We start from the raw sequence: 14,067 nt of genomic DNA, 5'->3' as shown, positions 1-14,067 counted from the left end.
GATGCCTACTCATTTTGTAAGTCATGTGATAAGTGCCAACGAGTAGGTAATATTTCTCGTACGGAGCAAACGACCCAAACTCCAATGATTTTTGTTGAGATTTTTGACGTTTGGGGTATTGACTTTATGGGCCCTTTTCCTTTGTCTTATGATTTTCTATATATATTGCTTGCTGTAGACTATGTTTCGAAATGGGTGGAAGCAAGCCCACCCCGTACTAATAATTCCAAAGTGGTTGCAGAATTTGTCAAATCTAATATTTTTGTCCGCTTTGGGATGCCGCGAGCAATTGTAAGTGATCGGGGTACCCATTTCTGCAACAAGACTGTCGCGCCCCACTTTTTGAAAGGTTGTGAATGTAGTTTGTGAGATATGTATGTGAACGTGTGTGAAAGTGAAAATAAAATGCCGTGGGATTGTGAAATGCGACGGTTTGGCCAAAAATATAGTTCAAAAAGGGTTTTTTGAATGGAAAATGGAGTCGCCACTTGGTATAGAGTTAGGGTGTACCAAGTCACCCAAAAATGATTTTTGTTTTTGAAAGAAAAAAGTAAACAAACCCTTTTAAAGAACTTTTTAGGTCTACGCAACCAAAGAAAGGGATCGGTGGTCACATTTGATAAGGGAGAAGGCAAAGGCAAAGCCTAAGGCACTCCCTTACCCTAGCCAAAGCTAGTTGCGTGACTTAGCCCCACTTTTCCTAATTCTTCTACCCAAAATATGCGTTGCATGTTGGATGTGACTAATGGACATGAAAACAAATGCAATCCTAAATCTAAAATGTTTCTTATGAGGCTTTTTGGTCCCAACCATATGAATTGTAATGGCCAGTAAGGAAAGCCCTCATAGAAGTCATGAATAATGCAAATGAAGACTTAAGTATGAATGTAAGTGTGCAAATGTAAGAAAAGTGCAAGTGTGCAAATGTAAAGAAAGTGCATGTGTGCAAGTGTATGAAAATAAGGTATAATGGTAGTAAATATATAGATGCAATTGGGTGCAATTTGTGAGGTAGAAAAATAAACAAGTGATAAAAAAAGAAATAAAATGTGCAAACATGACATTTGGAGTGAGAAAAATATAAGTAGTGAGAGAATGTGGATAAAAAAAGTGAGGAGGTGATATGATAGAAATGAAAGTGTATGAACCTAAAGGAATGCATCAAGTCGAGTACGGGAATGACTCCTAACTACACTACTTTAATTTTCCCTTTGATCAGAAGGAAGGACTAGCGTGCTAAGGTTATTTTGTAGCCACACTCGCTCGTTTCTCTTATCGAAAGGGGACTCTCAAGCAAATGTACCCTATAACTAGCATGAAGATGGAAAAACCTAGAATGAAAGGAAAAGGTTTGGAGGAGCATGCCAATTGCTAGAAAACTAAGAAAAATGCATGGAATGTAGTAAGGCATACAAAAAATGCACTAGCGAGAGGGACGGGCCTAATGGGTCTAACATTGGACTAGCCCCTTTCTAGCACTCTTTCACAAGCATTGGACTTGTAAGAGCTCGAGGGGACAACCATGACTAGCATTGGACTAGCCACGGTTACGTGCATTTGCATCCATCATACACATATATAAGTAATGTGCATAATTAAAGCAAGTAGGCATGTGAGCACGTAATTCACATAACACATAAGCATGCATATCTAGATGCCAAAACCTAAGAAAAGCAATTAAAACATAGCACCTAAGCATGCAAAAACACATAAGGCAATTAAGCCCCTAACTATTACATTTTTGGTGGGGGAGGCCTACTACAATCTAAAAGGGGGAAATGGAATGAAATAAATAGTTAAAATAAATCTAACTATTACAATTGTGGCATTCAAGTGCCTCTCAAATGATCAAAAATTGAACTAAAGTAAAAAAAAAATACTAATTTAAAACAAACTAAAGCGAATAAATAAGTAAATAAAATGAAAGCATTCAAATGGCATGCAATTGAGCACACAAATCACATAATGCACATAGGGTCAAACAAAGTGGAAATAGGGGATAGAATGTATCTCCCTTGAATTGGAGCCCTGAATGGAGTGAAATCACTTATTTATCCTCTAAAATAAAAGAAAAAGTCAAGGTACCAATTTATTTGGGAAAATTAAAGAAAATAGGCAAACACAAGCTCACTTGGACACAAAGTTCTTTAGTTCATGCATTAAGTGCAATCTAAACAAAGCATGGTAATTAATTGAAACAAACCAGCGATAAAATTGCAAAAATCAAAGCTGTCAAGAACCAAATTGATAAAATTATTCAATTGATTGGATCCTAGTAGCATTGAGGAGGCTTGAGGGGTTAAAATGCAACTTTTAGAATACATTTCATGCATGCTACGTAAAAAGCTTTCTTTTACAACATACATTCGAAGCTTTCTGCAACCAAGAAAAACATCACCGCAACCTCCATTTTCACGCGCAAAACATCAATCTTGAACACAAATTTGGCCAGAACTTTTTCGACCAGAACATCAAAGCTTTAATCTAAATGACCAAACACATTAAAAAGAAACAATCACAGGAACGCAATCCTCTTAGCCATTACTGAACCAGCAAAAAAACAAAACAGGCGAGCTGAATGAAAGCAACACAGCAAACATGTTCTTCATGCACTTGGGAAAATGGAAGTTTATAATGAAGCAATCACAACAAATGATAAGCTTCAATGCAACAAATGCAAATGAGTGTGGAGCATAAGAGTTGCTGTGTAACAGCTTTACAAGCTGCGGTTTTCATGAGCTGCAAAACCGTAGTGCAGCAAATTAACAAAAGATTGTTCCATGGAATTCACAGTTTCAGGCAAGAAGAGAGCAATGACCTGCTCATGCTGCTGCAACAAGCTGAGGACTTCAAAGCTTGTTGCAGCAGATTTCTATGTCCAAATCTAAGTGCAACGTAAACTGACCCTAGGTGACAAAGTCATTAAACATTTTCCCTATTTCTACCAAGTGCAGCAATGAAACTGAACTATGAAAAATGCAACAGGTGCCAAAAGAAACCTACAGTAAACACGTTCCTGATATGCCGAATCAAAGACACTGACTTCAGATGGACCAACAGTTTTAGTAAATGGAGAAAACAACCATTGCTGAAACTTTGTTATGCTTTGAAGTCTCAGCCAATTTTTAATAACTATCTCTAATCAAAAACCAATCAAGCATATTGATCAGGATTCATTAGACACTCTCAATATACTTTGATGAACACCATAGCCATTAAAATTCATGCGGAAAGTGCGTGCAAGGAAAAGGAATGCACTTGGCTCCTGATAACACTAATGACGGTATCATTAGGAGCAAAGAAAGCTTTCAACCACAAACTCAAACAATCCATCACCAAACCATTTCCAATCCTTGTGGGTGAGCTTAAGCCATCGAAAACCAGTTTTCAAAACATTAAAAAAAAACAATAAACTAAGACAGACCGAGAAGAAAGGAATAGGCTCGTAAGCTCCAGATCCATTCACATGTTCCTGGGCTTCTTCATCAAATGTTTAGATCATGCAAGTCACACTCTAAGCTAGTGAAATATGCCATCTAAACTTTTTAATACTAAAACCCAACATGAGAGTTACACAAACAACAACAGCAAGAACAGCAGTTAGGCAAACGTCAAGAAACAGACATGACATCATGGAGCTATGAAGTTCGTTCACCGAGCCTCGACAAGATTCCAATCATTTTTGGTCAAGTCTGATGAGGTATGAGCGGAAGAAGGAAAAGAAAAGGTTACCTTTGATGCTGGGAAGCACGTGAGGAGTCCAAAGATAGCAGAGTTCAGATCTGAGGTTGCAAGTCAAAGTTTTTATTTGAGGGTAGGTGGTTGGGTCGGAATTTGACCGGAAGATGGCTGCCCCGCCAACTTGATCCCAGAAAATTTTCTCTTTTCGGTTTCCTCTCTTCTCCTTTGCTCTGTTTGCTTGCTCCGTTGCCCTCTTACTCTTTCTCAGACTCTCCCCAGATCCTCCTTTCCCTTTCTTTTTCGTAGCTCCTTTATCTTGCAACCCTTCCCCGCTCTATCTCCCTTCTCGGCTGTCCCTACACTCCCTCGATCTCTCTCTTTCTCTTTTCCAAACTCTCTGTTTCCTTGCCCGATAGTTTCCTCTCCTTTTCCAACCACTCAGTTCTCTCTAGTTTGCTTAGGTCCCTCAGCCGCTGTTCATTCTCCTCTGATTTCTCTCCGCCGTCTCACCTCTATCTTGCTTCCCCTCTTGTTCTCTGCTATTTTTCTCCTTTTTTTCTCAAACCCCCCTGTTTGGTTTCTGTTCCGCCGTCACTAAAAAATGCTCTCCTCTTTCTTTTTAGCCGACCTCCCCTTTTTAATGCCTTCCCCAAAAACTCACCCTAAAATGAAAGGTCAAGATCTCCTCCCCAAAATAGGTTCATGTGTCTTGTTTTTGTCCTTTGATTGATTTTTTGAATTTTCTTTTTCTTTCTTTTTTTTTTGTTAATGCTAAAATGTCTAAAAATGCGATTAGTAAAACCAAACTAAAATAAATATCAATAAAACTAATAATGAAAAATAAAGTCAAAAATTTGGTGTCTCCAGTTTGCCCCTCTTTGTCTGAGTTTTGGAAAAACTTGAGACAAAGAAATAAACACCAAATACTTACCTGCATTATTCGGCTGCGAATAATTCCAACGATTGCCGCCCTTGAAACGAGGACTGATCTCTTTATCAAAATGTTGAAATGAGATTGACCCAAACAGGAATTTAAAACGGGACTGACCCGAACAAGAAATTAAAACGGGACTGACCCGAACAGGAAATTTAAAACGGGACTGACCCGAACAAGAAATTTAAAACGGGACTGACTCGAACATGAATTTAAAACGGGACTGACCCGAACAAGAATTTAAGACGGGATTGACCCGAACAGGAATTTAAACGGGACTCGCCCGAACAGAAATATAAATGGGATAGACCCAAGAGATAGACCCGGACAGAAATGTAAATGGGATAGACCCACGGGATAGACTCGGACGGAAATGTAAATGGGATAGAGCCGGACGGAAATGTAAATGGGATAGACCCGGACGGAAATGTAAATGGGATAGACCCACGGGATAGACCCGTACAGAAATGTAAATGGGATAGACCCACGGGATAGACCCGGACAGAAATGTAAATGGGATAGACCCGGACGGAAATGTAAATGGAATAGACCCACAGGATAGACCCGGACAGAAATGTAAATGGGATAGACCCACGTTTAGTGAAAATAAAAATGAAATGCACACTAGTGGGACTGACCCAACGGCTAGTGGCGGTACAAAATGAAATGCTCACTAGTGGGACTGACCCAACGGCTAGCGGCAGAATAAAAGAAATGCGCACTAGTGGGACTGACCCAATGGCTAGTGGCAGAGTAAAAGAAATGCTGGTATGTATGAAGAGACTGTGTAAGACTTGCTCGAAAAATTATCCAAAGATTTGCCCCAGTGTAATGAATTGGTCAGTGGGATTAAACCCGAGCCTGCCTTGGTTGCACAAAATTCAAGTCCAATGGAATGTTGGCGGCACAAAATCCAGGTCCAACGTAGTATAAGCGTTCAGCGGGATAGAATCCAGTTCTGCCGAGGTTGGCCGGATAAAACCCAGTTCCAACATGATATAAGCGGTCAGCGGGATAGAACCCAATTCTGCCGAGGTTGGCGGGATAAAATCCAGTTCCAACGTGATATAAACGGTCAACGGGATAGAATCCAGTTCTGCCGAGGTTGGCGGGATAAAACCCAGTTCCAACGTGATTTTTGTGAAGTTTGTGAATGGTCAGTGGGATAAGACCCTGTCCTGCCATCCAATTGGTCAAGAAATTGAATTTGATTTGTCAAGAAACAAGCAATTAAATTTGATTTTCCAAGAAACAAGAATTTGAATTTGATTTTCGATTTTTGACTTTTGAATTTTTCTGATTTTTCGAGAGAATTTTTTTCAAAAATAATTTGCCCCCAGTGTAGGGCCCTTTTCCCTTCTTTCTTCTCTTTCTTCGGCATCGGCCTTCCACATCACCAGATGCTCTTTCGTCGATTTCAACTATGAATACCTGCACAGGGGCTTACCAAAATATGGCATGCACTCAAATTTTTGTGAAAAGAAACAGCGTGATTGATTTGAAAAATGCATTATTTTGATTCTTGGACGAAATCCTCAATTGGACTACAAAAATATTTGCCCCTGTGTGGGCTTATTCTCACGAATTCTCGTAACAAAAATTTGCCCTAGTATGGGCCATTTAATTGCAAAAACTTGTTTGGATGACTTTCCATTTATTTGAACATTATAAGAACTATGTTTCCTAAAAGAAAATTTCATGATGAATTTCTTGAAATAATACCAAATTACAGAAGATTTTTTCCTCACTTTTAACATCTGTGTTTTGGGTAATGGGTTACCATTTCCAGTTGGCTTATCTTCAGGACCAATCAAGTGACTTTATTTCTGATTTTGAGGTGGCTAAGGAAAATGAGAGGTCAAGATTTGTCTTATTTTTGTGCCCAAATTGTATGTAATCCCTTCAATATCACATCTTAGTGAAAACAAAGAGTTTGTCACCCTTATTTCTTAAGAAAACTTAGTAAACGTATAAGCTTTATAGGCTTGCAACAAAATGGGTAGAAGCGATAGCTAAACCTGTGAAAACTGGTTATACCCCCATGATCACAAATGATTGATGGATTTCTTACGAGTATAATCCTCACTTTGGATTGTCATGAAGGAATAAGTCAACGATGGATTTTATTAGTTTGTAATGTGGCTTGAAACGATAGTTGAAGGATAAGTCTTTCAAGGACATTGCACCGAAGATCGCATTTTTCCAAAATTGCCCCTATTCTGAATTCAAAGATCTCAGAATTTGTTTGTATTCTTCTCATCATTCACCAGGGACTTCAGCGTCGAATTTTTCTGCATTTTCGTGCATTTACTTTTCTTGCTTTGCTTTTTGCCTCTTTTTCCTTTCCCTCAACTTGGTGGGTTTTCACATGGTGAGTAGCGTCAACCCTATACCCAAGCAATTCAGAAATACAGCTAAAATTTTCCGGCATCAGAAATTTTCTTGACAGGGCTGTTGCAAAGAACAGAAGTCAGAACTTTCGACTTTTGTAATGGGGTCTGGTGGGGTGTTTAGAAAAGTTAAGGCTTGAAGGCAGATTTTAAGAGTGGTTTAAGTAATCTGAGATCGCATTATTGTGCAAACCCTATTTTAGGGTTAAATCAAGACTTGCCCCAGAGTTTATGCTCAATTGAGGCTTTTTCTCTTTCATTTTCTTTCTTCTTTTGATTTTTCGGCCTTCTGCCATTCTTTGAAATTTTCAAAATTTTGCCCCAGTTTATTTGTGAACTGAGGTTCTCTTTTCTTCTTTTGTCTTTTGATTTTGTGGCTTTTCACTTTTTCACTTCTTGAAATTTTCCTTTTCAACTCAAACTTGCCCCAGTGTGGGATTTGCGATTTTCAGGGGTTGCCAAATGAAATATTTTATTCTGAAGGCTCACAAGGGATAACTAGGGATAGAATGCTTGATCGGAAAAGAAGAGAGCCTGACTTTTATTCTGTTCCTTACAATAACTCTGAAAGGAAACTTTCATTAATGGGAAATTTCTGGCATGTATCTGAATTAATTGATTGAGGAAGACTCTCCATAAGTGGTTCGTCGGACAAAACCCTTCTTTTTTCCCTTTTTCCAAAATTGAAGCCCAAATAGATTCAAATTTCTCCAATTTGTGATTCCCTCTTTTCTTTTCTTTTAGCATTCTTGCTTTTCTCTTTTTCTTTTTTAAAAAATTTTTCAATCTCCCTCCCCAATGTGGGGTGCGATCATAGATGCTTTGAAAAGAACCTCCAATTTTGGCTCAAATGAGGATGCAAGGGATAAATAGTGTTTAGGTTGTAAAAACGATGGCCAAAGTATCATTCTTACACCTCATGACAACCAAAGTAACGAAATGGTCATTGAAAATCCATTCCCTTTTTTATATTTGACAATTTTCCAATATAGGGTAGTGATCATTAGGGTTCTTATTTGAAACGAAATTACTCTTTCAAAGGCTCAAATGGGAGAGCAAATGATAAAATGTGTATAGGTAGAGAAAAGAATGCTCGAAATATCATTCCAAATTTTCAAAACAAACAAGAATAATGCACATTTTTGCTTTCACTTAGATGTGATTGAACCGGATTAGACACCTTGAACATTTTCAAGCAAAAGTTGCCCCAATTTATCAATCATTGTGACTGATTTTATTTTGGGGTTAAGTGAAGTGGGCAAAAATATGAATTGTACAGTGAAAGAGAAAAGGTATCTCATGGGGCCTTTTGAGCGACCTCTTTCAATCTTGAGCACTCTTATTGTGTAGCTCAGATCACCAATCTAGTGTACACAAGGATTTTAGAAAGCATACACTTGCGAATCTTCAGGCTGGAGGTTGAAAACAAATCCCAATTTAGTCTTATTTCTTAAAATTCATCATGAAATCTCCAATGAGCCAAAATAAACAATGAAATGTACATGAATATACATACAAAACAATAATTGTCTGAGTAAAAGCTTCATCAATGCCAATGTTTGAAAAATTTAAAAGCAATACATATGAGAAAAATTCTACAAAATTTCTTTGCACATGTATACACATTTTCTCTCTTGATATCCCCTTTTTCTTTGAGCAATGAAATCCCTTAGATGTTTTGCACGAGCGTTTTCAGATGAATTTTCGAATTCACATTGTAGGGCCTGCCTAAGAATCAAGTAATATTTGTAATTTTCAAACCTTATCAGATTAAAATTGTCATCAAATATGGAAAGATATTTTTCACCTTATTGAACTATTTTTATGAATGCAGGGGGAAGGGGAAAAAACAAAAGAAAAATACCCTGAGTTAGTAATCAAGATTATAAAATCGGCATGCATGTTCTATGGGGGAGCCCTTTTATGCCAAGGGTAGGCCTAGTATGAAAATGCAATCCTCTAGGGTAGGCACTATACAATACCTGACGAATCCGATCAATTGATTGAGTGAAAATGATTTGAAAAATTTGGCCAATTTGGAGTGAGAAGAGACATTTGTCCTAAAAATGAGGGCAAAGTCGGAATGGATTGCTTGCTTTGTTCGACGCATGATGTGTCAAAAGGGGTAAAATGGTCAAATTCATTGAATGAAATTTGATTATTTATTGAAAATTGAATGGATAACCCTAAAAATGAATTAAACTAATCAAATGAATTGAATGAAATCCATTGATCAAACCGATCGAGTGAAAGGATGAATTATTAAAAAACGACCGAGTTGCCCTAAAAATAGGTAAATTGGTCAAATGAATTGAAATTGATGGTTTATTCAAAATCGACTAGATTGCCCTAAAATGGATAAACTAGTCAAATGAATTCAAAATCGACTAGGTTGCCCTAAAAATAAACAAATTGATAAAATGGACTGGATGAAATTGACGAATAAAATGATCCAATGGACTGAATGGAATTGACGGCTTATTGCGATGCATTAGTCTATGAGCCTTCTAAAATCAAATTTTGGCCTCAGTTTATTTATCGTCTCAATAGCGAGGAATGATTTGTGAATTTCTTCAAATTAATGTCCTTTTTGCAAGGGATTTTTACCAATTTGATAAAATGGCCAAAAAGTGATTATTAAACGCTCATATTCCAAAGATTGCTCTATGAAAATAATCGGATCCTACCTTACCTTGTGCACTACCCCTTTGGATGGTACAATATGTAAACGTGCAAGTTTCCTTGGATTAAGTATCCGAGACACAAGGTGGCTTATTCCTAGCACGGGATCGCCTAAATGGCATTCCCTTTCTAGGGTTTATGCGTGATGCCAGTTTATTAAAGCAGTAAAATATGCAATTTGAAATGAAACATGACCTAAGGGACCCTTTATTTGCCAGGGTAAGCCTAAAATGATATGACATTATTAATTTATGAACGAAATATACCACAACTTCTTAAACGTGCAATATCCTATCTACATGGGTAGGCTTCTAAAAGAAGGTCATGCCAGACCTCTTATTTGCTAGGGGTTTGTAAATGCAATGGGGACACAAAACCAAGAAAAGTTAGTTCAGGCAGATAAATACACATAACACATTGTAGCAACGAGATAAAGCAATTAATACAAAGCAATAAAAGGGAAAAAAGGGTTGGATCCCTCCCCTCGTGAATAGTGTCCCTAGTTCAGGATAAGGCCGACTTTACCCTAGGCAAGCTATCATGGATGCATGAGGTATTGGCTCACTAATGCATCTAGACTCGATAGGTTTTAGGTCCCCGAGCCTTCAGACTTGGAAACCAATGGTCATCAATCCCAAGGTTCTTTGTCGGTGGCTCGAGCGATTCCCCAGACATTGCTACGCACACGTTGTGTTACGGCTACATGTCTGAGTGAATCTATCGAAAATCCTCAACCTTCGACTAAAAGCTAAAGGCTATTGACCCAAAGTTTAAAGCGGAAGATTGAGTGACCCCTCGGATCGTGCTACGCACACGTCGTGTCACGATCACACGTCCAAGTGGGTCGCCTAAAATCCTAATAACGTGGAGTGGCGTGACAAGCCACTGAAAGGAAAAAAATGAGGGGTACAAATTAAAGCGTATGCACGTATGCTTGTGCTCGTTTGGAGGGGAGGGATCAAGAACCAACACGAGGCTCTAGGGTATATCCCCCACCCAAATGCAATGCAAAGCGCGAGATAAAACAAGTACAACATACATCCAATCAACCAATCATACATACGCAAGTGAGGGAATAGTTTGATACGTGCGCGAGGCAAAAGGCCCTAAAATGGAAAATGCAACCCTAATATCCAAATGCTATACATAAAAAGGGTAGAAAAAGGAAAAGAATAGCTAAATCGAATGCTTGGACCCACTTAGGAATTCCCAAGTGGAGTCGCCAAGCTATCGCGCCCCACTTTTTGAAAGGTTGTGAAAGTAGTTTGTGAGATATGTATGTGAACGTGTGTGAAAGTGAAAATAAAAGGCCGTGGGATTGTGAAATGCGACGGTTTGGCCAAAAATATAGTTCAAAAAGGGTTTTTTGAATGGAAAATGGAGTCGCCACTTGGTATAGAGTTAGGGTGTACCAAGTCACCCAAAAATGATTTTTGTTTTTGAAAGAAAAAAGTAAACAAACCCTTTTAAAGAACTTCTTAGGTCTATGTAACCAAAGAAAGGGATCGGGGGTCACATTTGATAAGGGAGAAGGCAAAGGCAAAGCCTAAGGCACTCCCTTACCCTAGCCAAAGCTAGTTGCGAGATTTAGCCCCACTTTTCCTAATTCTTCTATCCAAAATATGCGTTGCATGTTGGATGTGACTAATGGACATGAAAACAAATGCAATCCTAAATCTAAAATGCAATCCCAACCACATGAATTGTGATGGCCAGTAACGAAAGCCCTCATAGAAGTCATGAATAATGCAAATGAAGACTCAAGTATGAGTGTAAGTGTGCAAATGTAAGAAAAGTGCAAGTGTGCAAATGTAAAGAAAGTGCATGTGTGCAAGTGTATGAAAATAAGGTATAATGGTAGTAAATATATAGATGCAATTGGGTGCAATTTGTGAGGTAGAAAAGTAAACAAGTGATAAAAAAAGAAATAAAATGTGCAAACATGGCATGTGGAGTGAGAAAAATATAAGTAGTGAGAGAATGTGGATAAAAAAAGTGAGGAGGTGATATGATAAAAATGAAAGTGTATGAACCTAGAGGAATGCATCAAGTCGGGTACGGGAATGACTCCTAACTATACGACTTTAATTTTCCCTTTTATCAGAAGGAAGGACTAGCGTGCTAAGGCTATTTTGTAGCCACACTCGCTCGTTTCCCTTATCGAAAGGGGACTCTCAAACAAATGTACCCTATAACTAGCATGAAGATGCAAAAACCTAGAATGAAAGGAAAAGGTTTGGAGGAGCATGCCAAATGCTAGAAAACTAAGAAAAATGCATGGAATGTAGTGAGGCATACAAAAAATGTACTAGCGAGAGGGATGGGCCTAATGGGTCTAACATTGGACTAGCCCCTTTCTAGCACTCTTTCACAAGCATTGGACTTGTAAGAGCTCGAGGGGACAACCATGACTAGCATTGGACTAGCCACGGTTACGTGCATTTGCATCCATCATACACATATATAAGTAATGTGCATAATTAAAGCAAGTAGGCATGTGAGCACGTAATTCACATAACACATAAGCATGCATATCTAGATGCCAAAACCTAAGAAAAGCAATTAACACATAGCACCTAAGCATGCAAAAACACATAAGGCAATTAAGCCCCTAACTATTACATTTTTGGTGGGGGAGGCCTACTACAATCTAAAAGGGGGAAAATGGAATGAAATAAATAGTTAAAATAAATCTAACTATTACAATTGTGGCATTCAAGTGCCTCTCAAATGATCAAAAATTGAACTAAAGTAAAATAAAAATACTAATTTAAAACAAACTAAAGCGAATAAATAAGTAAATAAAATGAAAGCATTCAAATGGCATGCAATTGAGCACACAAATCACATAATGCACATAGGGTCAAACAAAGTGGAAATAGGGGATAGGATGTACCTCGCTTGAATTGGAGCCCTGAATGGAGTGAAATCACTTATTTATCCTCCAAAATAAAAAAAAGTCAAGGTACCAATTTATTTGGGAAAATTAAAGAAAATAGGCAAACACAAGCTCACTTGGACACAAAGTTCTTTAGTTCATGCATTAAGTGCAATCTAAACAAAGCATGATAATTAATTGAAGCAAACCAGCGATAAAATTGCCAAAATCAAAGCTGTCAAGAACCAAATTGATAAAATTATTCAATTGATTGGGTCCTAGTAGCATTGAGGAGGCTTGAGGGGTTAAAATGCAACTTTTAGAATACATTTCATGCATGCTACGTAAAAAGTTTTCTTCTACAACATACATTCGAAGCTTTCTGCAACCAAGAAAAACATCACCGCAACCTCCATTTTCACGCGCAAAACATCAATCTTGAACACAAATTTGGCCAGAACTTTTTCGACCAGAACATCAAAGCTTTAATCTAAATGACCAAACACATTAAAAAGAAACAATCACAGGAACGCAATCCTCTTAGCCATTACTGAACCAGCAAAAAAACAAAACAGGCGAGCTGAATGAAAGCAACACAGCAAACATGTTCTTCATGCACTTGGGAAAATGGAAGTTTATAATGAAGCAATCACAACAAATGATAAACTTCAATGCAACAAATGCAATGAGTGTGGAGCATAAGAGTTGCTGTGTAACAGCTTTACAAGCTGTGGTTTTCATGAGCTGCAAAACCGTAGTGCAGCAAATTAACAAAAGATTGTTCCATGGAATTCACAGTTTCAGGCAAGAAGAGAGCAATGACCTGCTCATGCTGCTGCAACAAGCTGAGGACTTCAAAGCTTGTTGCAGCAGATTTCCATGTCCAAATCTAAGTGCAACGTAAACTGACCCTAGGTGACAAAGTTATTAAACATTTTTCCTATTTCTACCAAGTGCAGCAATGAAACTGAACTATGAAAAATGCAACAAAGGTGCCAAAAGAAACCTACAGTAAACACGTTCCTGATATGCCGAATCAAAGACACTGACTTCAGATGAACCAACAGTTTTAGTAAATGGAGAAAACAACCATTGCTGCAACTTTGTTATGCTTTGAAGTCTCGGCCAATTTTTAATAACTATCTCTAATCAAAAACCAATCAAGCATATTGATCAGGATTCATTAGACACTCTCAACATACTTTGATGAACACCATAGCCATTAAAATTCATGCGGAAAGTGCGTGCAAGGAAAAGGAATGCACTTGGCTCCTGATAACACTAATGACGGTATCATTAGGAGCAAAGAAAGCTTTCAACCACACACTCAAACAATCCACCACCAAACCATTTCCAATCCTTGTGGGTGAGCTTAAGCCATCGAAAACCAGTTTTCAAAACATTAAAAAAAAACAATAAACTAAGACAGACCAAGAAGAAAGGAATAGGCTCGTAAGCTCCAGATCCATTCACATGTTCCTGGGTTTCTTCATCAAATGTTT

Source organism: Coffea arabica, chromosome 4c, assembly GCF_036785885.1.
Source record: "Coffea arabica cultivar ET-39 chromosome 4c, Coffea Arabica ET-39 HiFi, whole genome shotgun sequence".
Lineage (NCBI taxonomy): Eukaryota > Viridiplantae > Streptophyta > Magnoliopsida > Gentianales > Rubiaceae > Coffea > Coffea arabica.
This window is presented reverse-complemented; position numbering follows the sequence as displayed.